The sequence below is a fragment of the Leopardus geoffroyi genome, chromosome C3 (genome assembly GCF_018350155.1).
Source record: "Leopardus geoffroyi isolate Oge1 chromosome C3, O.geoffroyi_Oge1_pat1.0, whole genome shotgun sequence".
In the NCBI taxonomy this organism is placed as follows: domain Eukaryota; kingdom Metazoa; phylum Chordata; class Mammalia; order Carnivora; family Felidae; genus Leopardus; species Leopardus geoffroyi.
The window spans coordinates 42,411,761-42,433,425 of NC_059338.1; the positions used below are offsets into that span (position 1 = coordinate 42,411,761).

General features: G+C 46.7%; 1 long non-coding RNA gene across 36 annotated transcripts in view; it reads left to right on the forward strand.

Moving 5' to 3' along the window:
- The window catches only part of LOC123584917, a 139,641-nt gene that overhangs the window by 2,913 nt on the left and 115,063 nt on the right, over nucleotides 1-21,665 (forward strand). For 31 of the 36 annotated variants that reach the window (XR_006705750.1, XR_006705747.1, XR_006705757.1 and 28 more), the window contains exons 3-4: nucleotides 16,424-16,506; nucleotides 16,655-17,101. The exons of 1 other annotated variant lie outside the window; for it this stretch is intronic. This is a non-coding gene — a long non-coding RNA (uncharacterized LOC123584917). Of the gene's footprint in view, nucleotides 1-8,571; nucleotides 8,765-16,423; nucleotides 16,507-16,654; nucleotides 17,102-21,665 lie in introns of all 36 variants that reach the window. 4 more of the 36 variants (XR_006705767.1, XR_006705775.1, XR_006705748.1 and 1 more) reach the window with 3 other exon arrangements.

The window sequence follows — 21,665 nt, forward strand, 5'->3', positions numbered from 1 at the left end:
AAATCTGAAATGAGATGGTGGGGGTAGGGGTCAGGTGGCGCAAGAAGGCACTAATGTGGACTGCGACCTTGCCGTTTACATCGAGGCTCACGCCAATCTGAGAGGCAGGTGTTCTGAGCCCCTGCTTAATGAATGATGGAATCGAGTCTTAGAAAGGTTAACATGACCACAGTTACACAACAAGTAAATGGCGGGGCCAGGGCCTGAACTCAGTGACCCCATAGCTCTGTGACATCTGCTGTCCCATCACCCCGTGCTAAGAGAGCAGAAGCCTGCCCAGGAGGAAGATCTCTTTATCTATGGTGTGAACGGGGTTCTTTGGAATGAAGATGAAATGTTAACAGCATTCTCTTCACTAAGAGTTTTAGCCATAGCCTCTGTGATGGGATTTTAGGGATGCTGGGAAGATCTCCCCACCTGAAAACATCCCCCAACTTGCCCATCACGTTGCCCAGAATTTCACTATAGGAGAGTCATTCCCTTGATTAGCAGTGGCTGCACGGTACTCTCTCATTAACTGAAAACGTGATTCCTGGTGGCGGGGGGCTGGGGGGGGGAGGGGGTGGTGGCGGTGGAGGGTGTTAAGCCCTTACATCTTACCTCAGTGGGGATTAGCTTGTCATTGTTTTATCCCTGTGATAGAGAATTGAAGGTGTGGGGAAGGTGGAGGACAAGAATATCTTTGTCCCCAACTACGTGCTTCATCTTCTCCCCCCATTATGCTTCTTTCTTTGACATCACATGGGCCCAGCCATCTTCAAGGTGTCTGTCACTCCTCCATCTAATTGGTCATGCAGTCGAACCTGGCTTACCTCTTAAGTGGTGCTTGACTCTTTTCCTGTGCACACCCCCCAAGTTGATCTCTGGTCAGATTGTTTCTGGCTTGTTCCTGGCTCTGGGCCTTTAATTGAACCTGGGGTAGCAGTAGAAGAGAGCTTTCTAGAATGCAAATCTGATAATGCCGCACCTCCTCTTAAGACCTTCCTCATTGCTTAAGGAGTGCAGACTCCTTAGTATTTTCTACCAGCCCCTCAGGACCTCAGTGCTACCCCTCTCTCTAGCACCAGTTCTGTCTCATCTCTGTACATTCCTCCTCCATCCCATTTCTGCTTCATTATCAAACACTTTTCCTTTGTTACCTCGAATGTTCATTCACACCTTCATGCCTTTGCCCACGCTTTGTTTTTGTCCGGAAAGCCTTTCCTCTTCGGTGGTCTCAGCTGGCCACTTCTTGGTGAAGCCATCCCTGATTCTCACCCCAACCCCCCAGGAGGAGGTGTTTTTATGTCTGTGTCTCCTCCGCGAAGCCTGGATACATAAATGAATGAGTGAATGAGTAAATGGAGTCAGCTGATGAGTGGCCTGTCCGTTTCAAAGGATTTTTGAAACGAATACAAACCGTGGCTGCATTTGTGAATGTTGCCGTGATGCACGGAACGTGTATGTGTGTGCATTGGTGGGTTACAATGGCTCTGTTATGATAAGTGATTTGATGGGCCTTGAACTTACACAAGCAGAATAGTTTCAGAACATTGCCATGGAGACAGATGAGGCCTCAAGCAGCAGGGTACCACTTAGGCAGTGACAGATTTTACAGAAAATGGGCTTAGATACACCTTTCTTGTCAAAAAAAAAAATCCCCCAGCTAATGGGAAGAGTGCTTCAAGGCAGAATGAAACCTTGCACCCCAACGAATAAAAAGCCCCTGAAGTTAGGAAAACAGGAAGTAACAGGGTAGGAAGAAGGTAAATTCTTAACGATAGACCTAGAGCAAAAGACCAAAAAAAGAGAGTGAGGAGGCTGAAGCCCTACCATGATGTTGGAGTTCCAGATGTTATCAGAAAATGAACAGAGGAAGAAGATGTTTCAAATATATAATTACGCTAAAGAATGTGAGGAGGGAATCCTGTTGTGCGGTGTGATGAGATATCACAGAGAATATTCAGGACTGGAGAAAACTTGTCCCTGGGGCTTTGGCAAGTTATTAATCATTTATGACATAACTAGAACTAACATCTTCCAATTCTCCCTAATCTGTAGAGAATGACCTTTCCTGCCCGGTAGAAATGTGTTCATTCAAGGACTAGTTCAAATGGTGCCTCTGCGAGTAAAGCCTTTCCTGAGTCTCCAGGCAGGGCTAATAACTTTCTCGATGTGGCTCCTCGGGGCTGCTCTTCTCTCTGTTTACTGCACCCACCACTCTGACAGTTGCCAAATGATTGTTTTCTATTTCCATCATTCCTTCTCCTTCTGTTAATTGGCAGGTTACTCTAATAAGGAGCGTTCCCATTTTCTGTGTTTGTTTATAGATTTATTTTAGTAAGGGCTCTCATTTTATTCAGTAGATTGTATTCCATTGCCAACCTTGTTTATCTTGATACTCTGACCGTCTCAGAGACGGCCAGTGTTCCTTCCAGGATGCTCCCACATCCTTCTGACACGCCCCCATCATCTCAGCACTTGTTGGCAGTCTGATACAACAACATGACTCAGATTCATCTTGTACTTTTCCTGCTGCAGCCTGGATTACCCCTTTCCCCAGGGAGAACTGCTTCCTTTCAGTGGAGGATGGTGTTTAGGAATCAAGATCTGGCTACCTAGTGTGTTTATTGTTAGTGGGGTGTCATTGCTTCTAGACCCTTTTGGTGGAGGGAGCTAGGAAATACATGTATGTATATGCACAAATATGTATATACACATACTGGAACCTGTAGCTATTTCTATATATCCCTGTATTTATATACTTAAAAAAATAAGCTGATGTTTATACATCCAATTCCATTCCATGTTCATGGTTCTTTATAGTTCTCTCCCTCTTTATGTTTGCAATTCCTTTCTCAACCTGGCTCTCATTATCCTCAATGTGTACCTGTTTGCTCAATACGATTACTTATTTGCTTAATACAATCAATCTCCCAATCATACCAGCTGTATCTTTTACCTCCGCTCCCTGCCCCCACCCTCCAGCATCCTGTGTCCTTGGGCACCGGTAGGTATGCCATCAAAGGGCCTCCACAGGGAAGCCCTCTCCTGCTGTCAGTACCTGGTGGGGCCATGGTGCCGACTTTTCCATGCCAGAAAGGGAAGAGGAAAGGAAGGAAAAGGAAGAAAAAGTCTGTGCTGATTGCTTTAACTGAAAGCTAAAGGGAGGGAAAAAGAGATGCCATTTCACCTAATCAGCAAGTGCTTTATCAAGTATTGATTAGTAAGAAAGCACGGATGGATGCATATGGCATGTATGAACTGGTAATAAATTTTGCTTTAATAAATCATCCAATTATTTACGTTTAAACACATTGTTGTTGTCCCTGTCTTCACAAATGCCATATAACCTTGTAGATGGAGTGGAAAACGTAAAATAGCACTGATAGGTCAAAGAAACGTCCAAAGGGCAATTCACAGTTGGTACAGACCTCAAGATAGGGACTTCTCTTAGAATTTTGTAGACAAAGTTTAAAAAAATTGTCCTCTAAAGTTGAAACCCACAACAATCAACTTCAAATGAAATAAGATTGGGGCGCCTGGGTGGCGCAGTCGGTTAAGCGTCCGACTTCAGCCAGGTCACGATCTCGCGGTCCGTGAGTTCGAGCCCCGCGTCGGGCTCTGGGCTGATGGCTCAGAGCCTGGAGCCTGTTTCCGATTCTGTGTCTCCCTCTCTCTCTGCCCCTCCCCCGTTCATGCTCTGTCTCTCTCTGTCCCAAAAATAAAGAAACGTTGAAAAAAAAAAAAAAAAAAAAAAAAAAAGAAATAAGATTAACAACCTTTGGGCGGAATCATCTTGGAAGATAACTTGTAATTGTCTACTGGATACAACCAGGGTGCTTTCCAAATCTCCGCCAAAGAGACCGGAGACCCTTCCAAAACCCATCTGTGTAGTTACTCATTTACCACCAGTCATGTTGATGTCTACCAGGTTTCTTCTCTGCAAAGGTATCATTTCTCTCTTTGGAATTCTGTGTTAGTCTGCTAACTACTGGGGGATATAACAGGGAAGAAAACACAGTCCTCATGCTCGGCAAGTTCATGGTCTGATTGGAGAGACAGACCAGTAACCAGGCCATTTCAGTACATGGGCTAAGTCCCTTGAGAGGAGTGAGCACCCAGCTCTGACTTCGTGGAGGATATATGGAAAGGTTTCCCAGAAGAAGTGCCATCTAAGCTGAGATTTGAAGGACTGCTAGGAGTTAGCTAAGAGAAGGGTGTGGCAGAAAGGCAGAAAGGAGAGAATATTATAGGATGAGGGGCCACATGTTCTAAGATCTGAAAAAATGAGAGAGCATGGAAGGCTTAGGGAGTGGCAAGTGGCTCAGTGTGGCTGGAATACCAAATTTGCAGGGGAATGGGGGATATGAGGGATATGAGACTGAGGAGCTATGTAGGGCCAGAATCATCAGAGGTCTTGGGACCCGTATTTTGGCATCGGACTTCATCCTAGAGAAAAGGAGACATCCCTCAAAGGTTTTAGGCAGGTATGTGATGTGATCATAGTCCCATTTTAGAAAACCCCTCTGGCTGTGTGCAGTGAGTTAGTCAACTTGAGGTTAAGGGCACAGTCCCCACAAGTCTGCCCTCACTTCAGACACCAGCCCCAGGTTCAGGGTCCCCAGGATCACCTTTTCTTCATAGCATCTGGCTGCAAATTCAAGGGTTCTCATGACTACCCTCACAGTTGATAATCTGATATTTAGGAAAGTGTTATACTTAGGAGTACACTTTTATTATAATAAACAGATATAAATTGGACTTAGTCAAGGATATAATTAATTGGAATCAGGAGGGTTCCAAACATGAAGCTTCTAGGCCCTCAGGATGCATTACTTCCCAGCATCTCTACATGAATAGGCACAAGTATTGCCAACCACGTTAGTTCATGCAAGCTTTAGTAAGGGAGCACTGTCAGGGTGGAGCCCAGCGTGGGACTCGATCCTATGAATGAGCCCTAATGACTGTAGGATCATGACCTGAGCTGAAATCCAAGAGTCAGACGCTTAAACGACTTAACCAACTGAGCCACCCAGGCGCCCCTAGAGTTTTTATTGAGGCTTCATTACCTAGTCATGGTTGATTGCATAATAACTTACATGGTTGAACTTAAGCTCCAGGCTACTTCCCCTCCCTGAAGGTCAGGCTGTCACATGGCCCAAAGCCCCACCCACAATCACTTGGTTGGTCTTTCAGACTCAGCCAGCCCCACTCTGACTCATCTCATGAACATAAATGAGGGCCCAACATTGAATAACAAAGACACTCCTCTTGCTGTGAAAATTGCAAGTTTAGGGATTTCCTCCTAGGAACCCAGACAAAGGGTAGATCTTTAGGTGACGCCAAATTTCTTACTGTGCACTGTGGTGTGGCGGTTAGATTGGATGAGAGTTAAGTCTGAAAACAGGAAAACCAATTAAGTGGTTGCTGCAGAAATCCAAGAAAGAGAACATGATGGCCTAGACCCAGGAAGAACAGAGAGGATGGAAAAAAGTAAAGGGGTTTTGATACATTAAGAATAGAATGTCAGTACTTGGTGTTTGGGTAAGGAGGTTGAGGGCTGGGGAGGAGACAAGGACTATGGCACAGGTGTCCTGGGCAAATAGCTGGTTTAGGGCTGCTGTTTGCCAATATCTCTTGGCTTCTTGTTTTCCGGATCAATCAGCCTAGCACAATGCTTGACACATAATAAACATTTAGCAAATATCTGTTGAGTTAAAAAAAAAAAATGAACGAATGGTCCCATCTTCCAGCAAAAGAGGAAGAGACTGCTGTAAGGGTGCAAGCCATGTTCAACACATGTTTATTGTGCCCTTCTGAACTAGGGCCACAAATTAGCTCACCCAGTTTCTGCAACTGGACATTTCCACCTTCCATGTGGGATGTGTCCTAGGATTGCTTAAGTATGTGTGTGTGTATGTGTGTAATAAGGGGAGTTTCTTTGCAAGTTGTGAATCTTATTGTTTATTTGAAAGCTGGACACACATTGTACTGTATTGGAGAGCCTTGAAGAGGGGTATGTGTTTGCCTGGAACGGAACTAGGATGAGTGTTGAGAGGAACGTTCTTTCCCCTCTCTTCATGTTTCCATACAGAGGGAGTTTGATTAGGATAATACTCTTGGCTTCTCTCTGTCCCTTCCTCTCTTCTCCCTAGTGGTTTAATAATTTAATGTGCTTGGGAAAAGGCACTATGGGTACCTGGCTCAGTTTCTCCCTGACTCTCAGAATCTGTCTGCCTCCAGAGAGTATAGGTTATCATCAACTTTCCGCTGGGCACTCGGCTTTGTGGAGCAGGCTCCACAGTGACTCATCCTGGAGGCAGGGTTCGGAAGCCACTCTTACTGTGTACCTAAGTCACACTTCCTGGACCAGGTTTAGTATTACTAAATTCATGGAAGAGGAATGGTATTTGTTTCACACTCTCTCCAACACTGTGCTCCCAGCAAAAGAGAGGAAGTCGCTTCCATGACCTGTCCCCTGTCCCCTGCCCTGATTCCCTGGGTATTGGTTTTATGGCTCCCTTACAGCCTGAGTTCCTGTTTGCATTAGCTTGGGCCGCCATAACAAAATACTGGGGAGCGTAACAACAGAAATGCATTTTCTCACAGCTCTGGAGTCATTGGGCTTGGTTTCTGGTAAGGCCTCTCTTCCCGGCTTGCAGACAGCCATCTTCTTGCTGGGTCCTCCGGACATGGCCTGTTTTCTGTGCACAGGCAGACAGACAGAAAGGTCACCAGGAGCTCTTCCTTTTCTTATTGGACCCCAGTTCTGTGGAATCAGGGCCCCACCCTTATGACTTCACTTAACCTTAATTAATTCCTGAAAGTCTGTATCTCCAAATATATTCATCTTGGGGGTTAGGATTTCAATATATGGATTTTGGTGGTGGTGGTGGGAAATGTAACAGTCCATAACACCATTCTTTTAAAGGGCTCTCCCATCTTCTTTCATGATTAGGACATAGTTATATAGACTATATATAAATGTGAGAATTACTGGATTGTAATTTCAAACTGGTTTTTTTTTTTTTTTTTTTTTTTTTTCTGTGTCCTGGATTTTTTTTTTTTTTTCAACGTTTATTTATTTTTTTGGGACAGAGAGAGACAGAGCATGAACGGGGGAGGGGCAGAGAGAGGGAGACACAGAATCGGAAACAGGCTCCAGGCTCTGAGCCATCAGCCCAGAGCCCGACGCGGGGCTCGAACTCACGGACCGCGAGATCGTGACCTGGCTGAAGTCGGACGCTTAACCGACTGCGCCACCCAGGCGCCCCTCAAACTGGTTTTAAGAACCATGAGCCCGGCGCTCAATAATTGCTGTTTGATGCCTTCAGGAATGTGATACTTAGGTTTTGTGTAATATTGGTGTCAGTTGACTTTGGGCATAACACCAAGGGTCATGGATGATATATTGGCCCTTTGGATGATAGTATCGGCTGCACCCAGGTGCATCTGAGGAATTTTCCGCTGCTGACTGGCGGGTGCTGTTTGTTATGTCGCAAAAGTCCTCCAAGACCGAATGGTTTAAAGCTGGGGGCAAAAATCACCTTTAGAAGATTGTTCCTGTCTTATTCCCATGTCATTCCTGAAAAGTTCATGCGGCTCATTATGGGTTGTTGTGGTGATAAAAGGGGTGAGTTTCTGAATTGGGAAAAATACTAGTATGTGGAAGGAAGGGCTTAAATATTTAAAACTATAAAATGTCATCAAAGTTATTCTGATCTGGGCTTTAGAAGTCACCCCGTCTTCTCTCATGATATTGGCAGGCAATGCAATGTTGATATAGCTCCAAAGAATTTGCTAGCCTCTCTGGGCAGCATCCTCTCTGTTGGAAGGCCACAGCCTTGGAATGACAGCTCCATTGCTGGTCACAGACAGCCCATGTCTTGGGACACAGCTTTAAGGGAGGTCTCAGTGGTGCCAGGTGACAGAAGTGAGAGCAGTGGCTGTGGAGCAGGCAGAACTTAGTTCCAATTCTGCCTCTGCTGTTGTAACCTTCAGCACATAACTTCACCTCTCCGAGCTTCTCTGAGCTGCTGTTTTCTTTTCTGTAAAATGGGAATAACACCACAGAATACTGTTATCAGGATCAAACAAGATGGCGTACTTAGATGTGCACCATGCCTTGTTGACATTAACGTGTGAAATCCTTTCTCTCAGACCAACCTGATTGTGTTGGGAACTACAAGGCTTGGTGCCCACTTGTTAATGATGTTCATTTTCTCCACAAGACTTGCTCTGACCTCCAGAACCCTGTGGAAGGTCTCTTCCAGACTCTCTACCTTATCACCTGCCAGGCTCGTATCCTGTTTGCTGAGTGAGCATTCTGTCTGAATCTGCATTTTACTTCCTCAGCTAGACTGGCCTCTCTTTCACAGCCTCTCTTTCATATCTGGTTTATGTTTCATTTTCGAATCCTAGCATAATGCCTCTTTGCACATAGCACTGCTCAAAAAATAGGGATTGGCTGATATTTTGCCTACTTTTGTCTCCTCAACATTGCCCCAGGGTCATGAGCTGAACTCAGACTACTACATAAGGCGTTACTACAAAGTAACAACATGTTTATTCCTTTATCTGTTTATCTAGCAGCCCAACCATGACTCACACATCCAAATGAGGCTGCTGCCTTATAAGGAGGCACTTTGAAGGCTATTATTCCAAGGAGCCTGCCACCTCCCGAAGCATTTTTAGAACTCCTGCTTTGAATCACTACCAGTGTCAAGATGGTGAATCCTCACACCTCCTGGGAGCAGTTATTTTTGGAAACAATGAAAGTCAGGTTGGCCAAGTTTGGTAAGTATGGTCCTTCAGGGGGTGGGTGGGTGTGGAGAAGGAGGCAACCTGGGCATTTCTAATGTGTCAAGCACTTTGCATTCACTCTTATTTTATTCTTAATAACATTTCTGTGAGGCAGGTGTTATTATTACCTCCATTTTACAGACAAGGAGTCTGAGGCATAAAGTGCACATTCTCTATACAGGAATATCATGGCTTCCCCCCTCCCTGCCCCCATTACTAAGCTAGCATTAGGAGGCCAGGAAGCAGGCAGGACAGACATACTTAAGTGACCTTTCTACACCCAGGCAGAGATGAGGAACAGGGGCGTCTTATCTAAAGACAACAAAGCCAAGAACAGTGACATTTGAACTGGTGGGGGCGGGGAAGTTAAGGGCAATGCAGAAACCCTGGAGGAGAGGGGAAATGGGTCCATGCAAGCACCTGTAGGGCATCTCTGGGAGAGATCAGACAAGAGGGGACAGGACTGACTGGTCCAGGACTGGGGACTCATGAGCAGGGGAAGGATGGTCACCAGAATTCCTAGCTCAAGGAATTCCCTTTGTGCCTCTCTTTTTCACTTTTTAAACATGGTGTTCATGTTTGCTGACTGAAAGAAGGGCTCGAGTTCATTGTGGAAAACTTGGAAAATACAGAGGAGTATAAAGAAGATAAAAACGATCTGTAGGTGACCCCTCCTCCCCAAGATCTCAGGCTTTGGTAAGACACAGCCACTGAGCCCATCAGCGCACACGAGGTTATTTATAAGCTCCTGGCTTTTCACCCACCCACTCCCCTCTCTGCTTGGGCTTGGGAGGCCTGGGGCCAGGACATTCCCTTGCAGCCTACACAGGCTGCTATATAAAGTCCTGCTCTTCTAGGGGCTGGATCAGGACGTTCCTTATCTCTTTGCAGCAGGGTTCTGATAATGCGCCCAGTTGGCTGGCACTCTGAGCCGAGCCTGGGCTCTGGCTGCTGCTACTGGGGCCTCCAGCCCCCCCATGGTTGTCTGTGCTCGTTCCCGCTGAGACTTGGCCAAAGACACTAACTGAAACCTTCAATGTAGCAAGTTGTTTGCTCGTTGCATTAAAGGGCAGTTGCCAGACAGCTGAGTTGAACTGGATGGGTTTGGCATGAGTGACGGGTGTGTCCAGCACATGCAAGATCCATGGTCAGTGTCCCCCTCCTGAAGCAGCTGTGCCTAACCCCCACTCTCCCAGCCCCCGCCCTGATTTCCCTCTCCTTCCTCTTCATTAGTGCTTGGCTCAGAATTTTCTTCTTCCATATGGCTTCTGCAGGCAAAGGCCTTCCGTGGCTGGTGGCCTGCCTGTCTCTGTTCCAGAATTCCGGGCTGGACTTCTCCCTAATCGATGGTGGACCATAGCAAACGTCCTCTCTCTGCCTGGAAAATAAGTTTTGCCAAAGGAAGTAGAACCATCTTATTGCTACAAGTTGGGGCAGAGGGGAGTCAAGAGAGACATCCTGAGAAAATGCATAGGCTTTTGCATTTGCATTTGCATGGAAGGTGGAGGAGGGACTGCAAAGTATTCCCCAAACTGAGAAGGCACTTTGAGACTGAAAACACGAAAGGAGGCCACGCCATACAGTTGATATAGACTTTTATTCAGGGTAACTTACTGATGGGGGTGGGGGGGCCAGGGAATCAGGCAGATGGTGATCCAGCTGCAGAGTTATTCTCTGCGAAATCTGGACCTTAATCTACAGATTTTATAGAACGAGGGAATGTGCCGAAGGACACTGTAGTGAGACCAAAGGGTTTGCATGCACCTAATTGACATCTAACATTTAATTAGATCTCACCGCACCACCTGTGTATCAAGAAAGGGAGAGATACGTTACCTTTGAGCAAACTTACAGAGGGCCAAAGCTAACCTCCCTCCATCTCAGCCTTGGTAGGCATTTTAAGGCATGTATATTAATCTCCTAGGGGCCCTGGAACACATGGAGGGGGGGCGGGGTCAGTGAACAAGATAGAGGGTAAAGATGGGCTCAGTAGTGTTTGCTTTCCTATAGTGTTAAATCAGACACAACCAGTGTGAAATCCTAGCTCCTTCGCTTAAAAGGATGTGTGATCTTAAGCAAGTTATGTATCTCCTTTGAGGCTGAGTTTTCTCATCTTTAAGATGTAGAGTATGATATCTCTAAGAACTCCTGCAAAAATGAAATAAGAGGTCATGTATAAAACACGGGAAACATATTTTAGGTGGTATTATGATAGTTATTATAATTTTTGTTAATAATATTTTTATTTATGATCATTTGGATAAGAGAGAAGTGATGGCTTCTGTTTTCCCCTTTTAGATTCAACAGAGAAATTCTTGACCTTGGTTCTTAAGAAACCTGTTTAGGCAAAAAAGATACATGTTTCCATTGATATTTAAATGAGGTTTTTCAAGTTCTGAGAGAATCCTCTTTTTTTTTTTTTACACTTTTTTTTGAGAGAGAGGGGGAATGTGTGAGTGGGAGAGAGGCGGGGGGTGGGGGGAGAAAAGAGAGAGAGAGAGAGAGAGAGAGAGAGAGAGTCTTAACCAGGCTCCACACTCAGCCCAGAGCCCAACATGGGGCTCGATCCCACGACCATGAGATCATGACCTGAGCCAAAACCAACAGTCAGCCACTTAACCGAGTCATCCAGGTACCCCCTTAGAGAATCCTTTCAAAGCAACATCTGGGCCCTGAGGAGGTCCTGGTTCACCTTTGTATTGGCCTGTGAGAATCAGTCAACTTTATACAAAAGGGAAAGTCATTGTACTTATGGCTTAGTCTAAATTTAGTAGCAAAACATTCCTGCTATAGGGGTGCCTGGGTGGCTCAGTTCGTTAAGCGTCCGACTTCAGCTCAGGTCATGATCTCTCTGCTGGCGAGTTCAAGCCCTGCTTCAGGCTCTGAGCTGTCAGCACAGCTAACAAGCTGAAACCTGCTTCCGATTCTGTGTCTCCCTCTCTCTCTGCCCCTCTCCTGTTCATACTCTGTCTCTTTCTCCCAGAAATAAGTAAATGTTAAAAAAATAAAAATAAAAAAACCCACATCCCTGCTGTAAGCTACAAGGGACATCAAAATGGAATGATTACATATGAAATATCAATAGTGAAGATATAACTTATGAGAACATAAAAGATACAATTAAAGCAGTGTCCAGAGAAGAATGCATAGTGAGACTCTTTGTGTCAACTTGACCTGGCCATAGGATCAGGGCCCACATAGGGCCCAGCTATTTTGTCAGACATTATTCTGAGTGTTTCTGTAGGGTGTTTGTGGATGAGATTAACATATGCATTGGCAAACTGAGCAAAGCAGATTGTTCTCCCCAGTATGGGTGGGCCCCATCCAATCTGTTGAAGGCTTGACTAGAATAAAAGGTGAAGAAAGAATTCTTTCTCTCTGACTGCCTGTCTTTGAGCTGGGACATCATCCTCTTCTGCCTTTGGACTTGTACTTGTACTAGAACTCACACCGCCAGTGCTCCTGGGGCTCTGGCTTGCTGTCTGCCAATCTTGGGACTTCTCAGTCTCTGTAATTGCGTGTGCCAAGTCCTTAGAATAAATTTCTTTTATATATTTCTTTTTAATTTTTTAAAATATTTATTTATTTTTGAGAGTCGGAGAGAGACAGAGCATGAATGGGGGAGGGGCAGAGAGAGAGGGAGACACAGAATCCGAAGCAGGCTCCAGGCTCCAAGCTATCAGCACAGAGCCCAATGCGGGGCTCGAACTCACATACCGCGAGATCATGACCTGAGGGGAAGTCAGATGCTTAACTGACTGAGCCACCCAGGTGCCCCATAAATTTGTTTTATATTGATATAAATCAGTATCCTATTGATTCTGTTTCTCTGGAGAACCCTGACTAATACACATAGTCTAATAATAAATTAATAAAAAATTAAACAGGAATGAAAAATGAAATACGCATCCCACTGAAGTAGTTAGAAAAAAGGCAATAAACCTAAGGAAAGCAGAAGGAAGAAATTAATAAATGTTAAAGCAGAAATGAATAAATTATAAAACAAAAAAGTTTTATAATTAATAAATTATAACAAGTGGCTAATAACTAAATTTAAAGTAATTCTTTTTTTTTTTTTTTTTTTTTTAGTTTATTTATTTATTTTTCCAGAGAGAGAGAGAACACACATGCACATGCATGAGCAGGTAAGGGACGGGCAGAGGAGAGGGAGAGAATCCCAAGCAGGCTCCACGCCCAGCCCGGAGCTCCACTCAGGGCTCGATGTCATGACTGTGAGATCATGACCTGAACCAAATCAAGAGCGGGTCGCTTAACTGACTGAGCCACCCAGGAGCCCTAAAGCTAATTCTTTTAAAAAGCAATAAGATTTATAAGATTTATAAGATTTATAAATTGTCGGCTAGGGGTGCCTGGGTAACTCCGTCAGTTGAGTGTCCAACTCTTGATCTCAGCTCAGGTCTTGATCTCAGGGTTATGAGTTCAGGCCCCGCAGTGGGCTTCATGCTGGGTCTGAAGCCTGTATAAAAAAGGAAAAAGAAGAGAATTATAAATTGTCAGATAACTTTGTCAAGAGAAAAGAAGGAAATAGCCACAAAAAAAGAAATGCTAAGGGGATAACAACCACAGAGGAATAGAATTAAAAGAAACCTTAGAGACTATATTACTCAACTCCATGTAAATACATTTAAAAACTTGTGTTGTAAAAAAAACCTGACGTTACTCAAAGAGAGCTCTGGCCTTTCTCCTTGGCTCCTGGGAGATAAGCTCCAGGACCTTGGAATGTCCTGCCTGATAAGAATGTCTTTCTTTACTGGGATGGGGGGGGGAGGGGGGGGCTCTCAGGCCACACAAAACAGAAACAGTTTAACAATGTGATTCAGGACAGGAGCTTTGGGTTACATGCTATTCACTCTATCCCTGCTCTGCTGTAAACGTCAGCTCCATGGGCAGTCAGTCCCATCTTGTGGTTGAGCTCCAGGAGAAACTCTGGACGCTCAGGTGAGCTTCCCTAGCTGTCACTACTCTGTATGGTTGCATGTGCCCGCTGGGGAGAGCAGTGCTGTCCGTGGGTCCATCAGGAAGGCTGGAGGCTCAGTGCTCAGAAGTTTCCTGGACTCTGCCTGGTGCATCTTGCACCTCTTTCCTTGGCTGGCGTTGATCCTTTCACTGTAATGAACTGTAACGACGAGTACCACAGCTTCCAGTGAGTTCTGTGGGTCCTTCTAGCAAACTGTCAAACCTGAGGGTGGTCTTCGGAAACCCCTAAGTTTGTAAAGCCTGATATATTGGATAGTTTTCTGAAAAAATATAATTCTCCTCAATCTGAATCAACATCATAGTCAATGACATATTCAATGTTAGTTTTGCCTTAGTTAACCTACAAATTAAAAGAAATCGCAATAAAACAAGTAGTTCATATGGAAAAAGAAGGTGAAAAGTGAATGCGAAACTAGCCCTAGATGCTATAATGCATATTATAAAGCTACAGTAATTAAAATAGTGTAGGACATCTTGCAGTTGGAACAAAATAGGAAATCCAGAAATAGACCAAAACCTATTGGGAATTTAGTTTATGATAATGGTGGCATTTCAAATCATTGGGAAAAAAGATGAATTATTCAATAAATAGTGTGGAGACAACTGAGTAGCCATCTGGAAAAAAATTAAGTTGGATCTATACCTCACTTCTTATATCAGGAAACATACCAGGAAAGTTCAGTGATTTAAATTTTTTCAAGTGCAATAACAAACTGTGGGAGATTATGAAGCAATCTAGGCCTGAGCCTGGGTGGCTCAGACGGTTAAGTGTCCGACTTCAACTCAGGTCATGATCTCATGGTTCGTGGGTTCGAGCCCCACATCAGTCTCTGTGCTGACAGCTTGGAGCCTGGGGCCCGCTTCAGATTCTGTGTCTCCCTCTCTCTCTGCCCCTCCCCCACTCACACTCCCTCTCTCTCAAAAACAAATAAACATTAAAAAAAGAAGTAATCTAATAACTCTTTTGGAATGGGGAAGAAGTTTCAAAGTATGACATAAGATACAAAAGTCATAAGGAAAAAAATGGATAACTTCTACTGCATTAAAAATTATGTATGGAAAGCCAGCAAGCAAATTCTACAGAGGAATGCTAAACCAGGAAACATATGGTGATACGTAATAATACATATAAAGACCTTTCACTAGTCAATAAGAAAAATGACCATATAATAAGAAAATAGGCAAAAGATACGAACAGAGAGTTCACAGAAAAGGAAACAAATGATTTTATAAAAGGATGCTTCATATTACGTGTAATAAGAGATATTATAAAATAAAACTACAGAGAAATAGCATTTACTGTTTTCCATGTACCAAATTGACAAAGATAAAAAAATTTATACATTCTGCTGGTACAGGCCTGGGGAACAGAAAGTCTTATATGTTGCTTATGGGATGTTGAATCTGTGCAACATTTATGGATGGCAAAAAGTCACAAACATATATACCAGTTGGCTAATGTTCTACTTCTAGGAATTTATCCTAATCACTTTTCGACAAAATAAAGTATGTACAAAGTTATTCACTGCAGCATTGTTTGTAAGAGTAAAATATTGGAAACCACCAAAATGTCCATCCAAGAAGGATCATCTGAACAAATTATGGTGCACTGAGCCAATGGAATACTATGCAACCCTGAAATAGACCAAGGAAACTCTTTATGTACTAACAGGGGAATGAGCTACAGATCCACTAGGAAGTGAAAACGATAAGGTGTAGAACTGTTATGTGCAAAGCAGTGCATATCGTTTCCGTAAAAGAGGAAAGAAAAGAACATCCGTTACAGTGAGACCTCCTATGTGTTGTTTAAGCTCACCCCCATCCTATGAAGAAGGTACTATGATTGTGTCGTGCTCTGCAGATGGGGGTAACTGGGGTACAGAGAGGCTGCCCAAGGTCATGTACCAGTTGGTATTGGGCAGTGCTGGGTCTCAAACTCAGGCAGTCTGGCTCCAAGGTTTGTCCTCTTCCCACGTGCCATGTTTCTTTATATGGATGCATGTGCATATTTGCTTGCATATTCATAAGCGATCTCTGGTGGCTAAGGGAAAGATATGAGAGTGTATAGTGTATTTCACTGTATACCCTTTTGTGCATTTGGCTATTGGACCATGTGGAGTATTATCTACTAATACATTTAAAACAATTACATTTCTGATTGGGAGCAGAGTTCAGGGGAGGGGATATATCGCACAGGACCCAGGTTCCCTGAGGCAGATATAAAGTTCCATCCCGGGCACTAAGAACTGAGTGTCTCTGCCTGCCATGCTGGGGAAACCACATAGCCTCAGTACGACTCAAATCCCTCATGGGGCCTTCATAACAGTGGTGGGTGGAGGTGAGCAAGGAGATGCCCAGGTCTTGCCTATTGGAGGGCTGAACCAGCCTGCCCTGCCTCATGCTGAGTTTGGGTCCAAGATCACAGAGGTGGGCATCAGATGGGCATCAGGCTGGGCCCTCTACTTGGGTCTCTACTGTGATCTGAGGTGAGACATGTCTTTCCATATGCCCCCTACGACAGAAGTTTGCTTGATTTTTGCCTGAGGGCTATCAGCACTGTCTGGCCAGGCTTGCTTGACAACCTCAGGGCAGGGGGGATGGGGCAAGGTCTATTTTTGGTGATGCAGATGTTTCTGCACAGGAAAGTATCCTTGGGAACAGAGGTGGTGCTGTGCAGAGGCGAGCCTTCAGGGTTTCAAGTGCTTGGACCTCGCCCAGCTCTGGGTAAGTGGCCTGCATAGCTGTGCTGGGGCATCACCAGCAGCCAAAGAGGGAGGGGCTGTGGGGCTGGAGAGGCTCTTGCTTCCAACATCCGCTCACCCAGAGAAGATTTCCTTTCTCTGCTTGTTCCTTTCCTTTTGCCTGGGCTCAGCCGGGTGCCGGGAATTGAGATGGTGTCAGGTGACAAGAGGCCACCTTCCCTGCAGCTGGCCTCCTCCTCAGGCTGTGATGAAGGAGTCAGAATACCTGCAACGGCCACACAACCACGATGACCGCAGACTCCCCAGCAACCACAATTGCAGCCACCACACTGTGGGGCCATATGACCAACATCAGCAATCGCTACGGTAAACTGCAGCAAGCACACAAGCACACAACAGCAGTCGCAACCACACCATCTGCGCGACCACACAACACCCACACAAGCACCGCGACCTGCAGCAACCACTGCGTCAGTGGCCACTTATCAACTCTGTCTCATGTTCAGATTTGAGACCCGGAAAGGGAGGTCTGCCATGCCTCCTGAGACAGATCAGCAGAGGCCTGGGAGGCTTCTCGGACCTTTGGGTGGGAATGAGCCGGTGGGAACTTGGATCAGGTGAGTGGGGTTTATGACGTGGCCTCCTCTGTCTCTGAGGGGAGGTGTGGCCCCTTGAGGACTTCCAAGTCAACTTGGCTCTAAGCCCTAGAGGAGGGGGCATCTTTCTCCCTCCCTTTCCTGAAAGACGGGGGCACCTGTCTTATTTTCCTTCCTGGGGACCCCCTGTGATGCTCGGTGCTGAACTCTGAGCATAAATGGTACTTTCTGATTGGAGGGGATGGGACTGAGCAGCCACCTTTCCTCTCATTACGGCGTCCTATTTCGTGCATCATTACGTGCATCACTGGAAGGAGTGGGCCTCTGGTCATTTGAAAACCAGTCTCCGCGAGGGGGATGGAGGCAGCAAGTTCTTGACCAGAACCTGCCACGTACCATCAGCACAATCCCATAGAAAGCCTCTTTTTTTTTTTAAGTTTATTTTTGAGAGAGAGAGAGACAGAAAGAGAGAGAGAGAGACAGAGACAGAGCATGAGCTGGGAAGCAGCCAGAGAGAGAGGGAGACACAGAATCTGAAGCAGGCTCCAGGATCCAAGCTGTCAGCACAGAGCCCCATGCGGGGCTCAAACTCATGAGAGGTGGGATCATGACCTGAGCCGAAGCTGGATGCTTAACTGACTGAGCCACCCAGGCTCCCGAGAGTCTCTGTTCTATACAGCCCAGCACTGGTGCTGGCTGTCCAGTTCAGTGAAAGGCATGGTCGAGATAGGACTGTGCACAGAGAAACTACTCAGACTCTCAAGGCAGCTGGTGCCCTGATGGAGGGAGTGCCACTGACAGCCACGGCCACAGTGCCTGGGGAGGGGCACGCTGATGCTTGGGGCTCTGAGGAAGGCTTCCCAGAGAAGGTAGAGCTTGATCCTGCTGTAAAGGAAGGATTTCACTCACCCAATAGAGAGAAAGAGAAGGCATTCCAGGAAGGGGAACAACATGAGCAAAAGCCCAGAGGCCTTATGACATTTGGTGGAGTCACTGAGTGGTGGGAGGTAGGAAGGCAGGAAGGAGGACGTAGGAAGGCAGAGGAGGTCAGAGGCTGGAGGGGGAGCATCTTGGGATGCACAGTCCTGTGGGCAATGGAGACACTGAAGGTTTTTCTGAGAGATGGGCAGCAACATATACCAGGCAGCATCCCAGGATGACTTTTTAGCGGCCCTGTGTGGGCAGCTAGCGTGTTGTGCTTAAGGGTGTTCTGGGAGAAACAAGTTAGGTGCAGTGAGAGGCTGGGACTTGGACTCAGTATCCCCAGTGGGAGTGGAAGGTAGGGCAGGAGTGGGCAGGAAGGACACGAGAGAATAGACAGGGTCTCACAGCAGCCTGGGTTCGGGCAGGGTGAGTCAAGGATGATGGCTCCAAGGGATGGTGTTTGGGCTACTGAATGGGGGGTACTCAGTTCGTGCGGAGAGACGCTGTGCTTGTGCAGCGCTGGAAGTAGGGCTGTGACCGTGGGGGGATGTCCAGGAGGCGGCTGGCCATGCAGCCCAGAAGAAAGGAGTGATGTGGGGTGCAGTTAGGCGGCGACAGCTGGAAGAGAAGGGACCAGGGGTGAAAGAGTGCCAGAGAGAGAAAAGCAGAGGGGCGGGTAGAGAACCGGGACTCAGCTGCAGGCACAGGAGAGAGTGTGAGAGTCTGAGGCCAAGGGGAGGTGAAGGGGAACCATGGCCAGAAGCCTCAGTCTGGAGAGTGAGGCTCCAGCTGCCTGGGTGCCACAGAGGCTCCCTCTCGCTTCAGTGCCTTCCCCCCGACTGCCTTCTGCTTCATGGCAAATGTCCGCTACCTATGTGGTCACACTTGTTTACCTGTCCGTGCGGCCCACTTCCCTGGGAGCCCTGAGAAGGCTGTACCTCTGTGTCCAGTGAAGGAAAGAACTTACCTGGCAGGTGGGACAGGCCCCAAGGTCTGGGTGAGATGTGTGCCCCTGGGGATGTCTGAGTGGCAGACACTTGTCAGGAAGCAGGCCGTCCCTCTTGGCCAGAATGCTCTTTCTCTCCTGGGCTGCTCGGACAGCAGCTTCCTTTTCCTAGGTACCTGCTAGGTACTGGGTGGGCACGGTGGGGCGAGTCCAGTGACAAACTGGGCACAGCCACCTCATGGTTCTTTTCGGTTTCTGCTTCCTGCTAGGGGCCCAAGATGAAATCAAGGGGGAAGAGAGAGGAAGGCGGGCAAGGCAGAGAGTTCACGTGCTAGGAGAGCCCTGAGGACCTAGATATGGCCACAGAGGGGGAGCAGGGGTGGGAGGAAGAAGGAATTTTCAGAAGAAGAGAGCAGGAAGTAGGTTTGAGTCAGTTTGAAGTTTGAAGTCAGTCCCGAGAGGAAGTGGGGGGACGGCAGCCTCGTGTGTGGGGTGGACAGCCGAAGCCCAGGCAGATAGGTGACAGGGAGGGACAGGGCGGGGCCAACGGAAGACCTGCAGTGTCTGCTAAGGAGGTGGGGTTTGTACAATCAGCGGACTGGGAGTCACAAACCTGAGAATGTGCTTCAGTCAACACCTGGCAGGTGACTTAGGACGAATTCCTTCTGTGAGACGGGCAGGTGGTCGACAGAGGTCCCATCGAAAACTCAGGCGTTCCCCTGGGTAGTGGCTAAGGACCTGAGCGCCCAGGACCCTGAGCTGGCAGGGATGGCATGGATGAGGGTGTATGTGGGCGGCAGAGAGCAATGGCCAGAGGCCTCGGGCTGCTGGGGGCCTGCCTAATGAGGTGCGAGTTGGGGGAGTTGGGGACGTGTGAAGAAGGGCCAGCTCAGGATTTAGAGAACCCTGGGACAGAAGTGGGGGTGGGGAGAGGGAGAGAGGGAGCAAAGAGAGAGGGAGGGGGCAGAGGGGAGGAGGGGGAAGTGCTTTCTAGACCCCAGGGGATGAGGTTTCACAGATCGTATGTCGTCTGGGTCATTTCCTTGTGAGGCCGTGCACAGGAGGAACCGAACTGTTTCCCCACACCACCCTTATTCTAGGCTGCTGGCCTTAACTCTGTCCATGCCAAGGGAAGAGACAACTCCCCTCCTCCACTCGGGGAGATTGTTAGTTTTGCTGACAAATGCTCTATGCTTCCTCTTTTCTGATTTCAGAGAAGAGGACACTTTTCCTTAAAGGAAAGGGGAACCAGTTCCTGAAGGTGTCAGAACAGTAGCCAGTGAGGTTTGCCAAAGCACTGGTCCTGGGTGTTGAAGAGGCTGATAAGTCCCTGTCACCACATTCAGCAAGAACGTTTTCCTTCGTCTTACCCACCTCTAGGCCATTGGTTCTCAGCTTTGGTTGAACGACAGTACTTTTATTTATTTATTTATTTATTTATTTATTTATTTTTAAATCTTATTGCCCAGGTAGCACCTGAGATCAATGGAATGCAAATCTTGGGGGGAAGACATTGGTATCTTTGAAAGCTCCTCAGGAGATTTCTGGGTGCAGCCAGGCTTGGGGGCCTCAGTCCGAGTGTGTGGTTGTTTCCTGTAAATGCCTCTTTGTTTACAGTTGAATACCCAGTCCAGGGGTGCCTGGGTGGCTGAGTCGGTTGAGCATCTGACTTCGGCTCAGGTCATAATCTCACGGTTTGTGAGTTCGAGCCCCGCAAGGGGCTTGCCGCTGCACGCACGGAGCCCACTTCGGATCCTCTATCCCCCTCGCTCTCTGCCCCTTCCCCACTTGTGCTCTCTTTCAAAAATAAATAAAACATCAAACAACAACAACAACACCCCCCCCCCCCCCACACACACACAAAGAAATCCAGTCCAGGCTAAAAGCTGGACAGGTCTTCCTGATATTATAGTGTTTAAAATGGAGCAAACTCAGGGGGCCTAGAAGGAAGGTGAGTAGGGCAAAGGGGCATCGCCAGCATGAAATACTTGAGAATTAAATTGCCTCCCCCTCCTGCCTGTCAAACATCTGTTTGTTTCTGGCACAGGCCCCCTATTCTTATTCCTAAGGGTCAGTAAAACCCATCTATACCTGCCTTCTTGCTTCTTTGGCTGCCTCCCTATCTTTGTACAGACCCAGACTGTTATGCATGTGTCTTAGTCAGCTTGAGCTGCTATAACAAAATACCATAGAGGAGGTGGCTTGAACAGTGGACATTTATTTCTGACAGCTCTGGAGTCTGAGGCCAGGGTGCCAGCATGTTTGGATTCTGGTGAGAGCCCTCTTCCTGGTTTGCAGATGGTTACCTTCTTACTATATCCTCACATGGCAGAGAGAGGAAGCACTGGGGTCTCTTCCTCTTCTGATCAGGTCACACTACTCCCATCATGGGGGCTCCAGCCTCATAACTTCATCTAAACCTAATTATCCTTGCAAGGTCCCACCTCTAATACCATTGTACTGGGGATTAGGGCTTCAACATATGAATTTAGGGGGACACAAACATTTAGTCCATAGCCACATGATTATTTTGTTCTACCAGAAAGTTTTCTCATCCTTACACAGGACTTATTAATACCCAGTTCATTTCCTGACTTTGAGGGCTTAGAGATATACTACTTGGGAAATTTCTAAAGTAATTCTTGGCACAAAGCCAGAAGCAACATATCATAGCCATTATTGTTACTGTTGTTCAGATATGTTGTGATTTTGTTG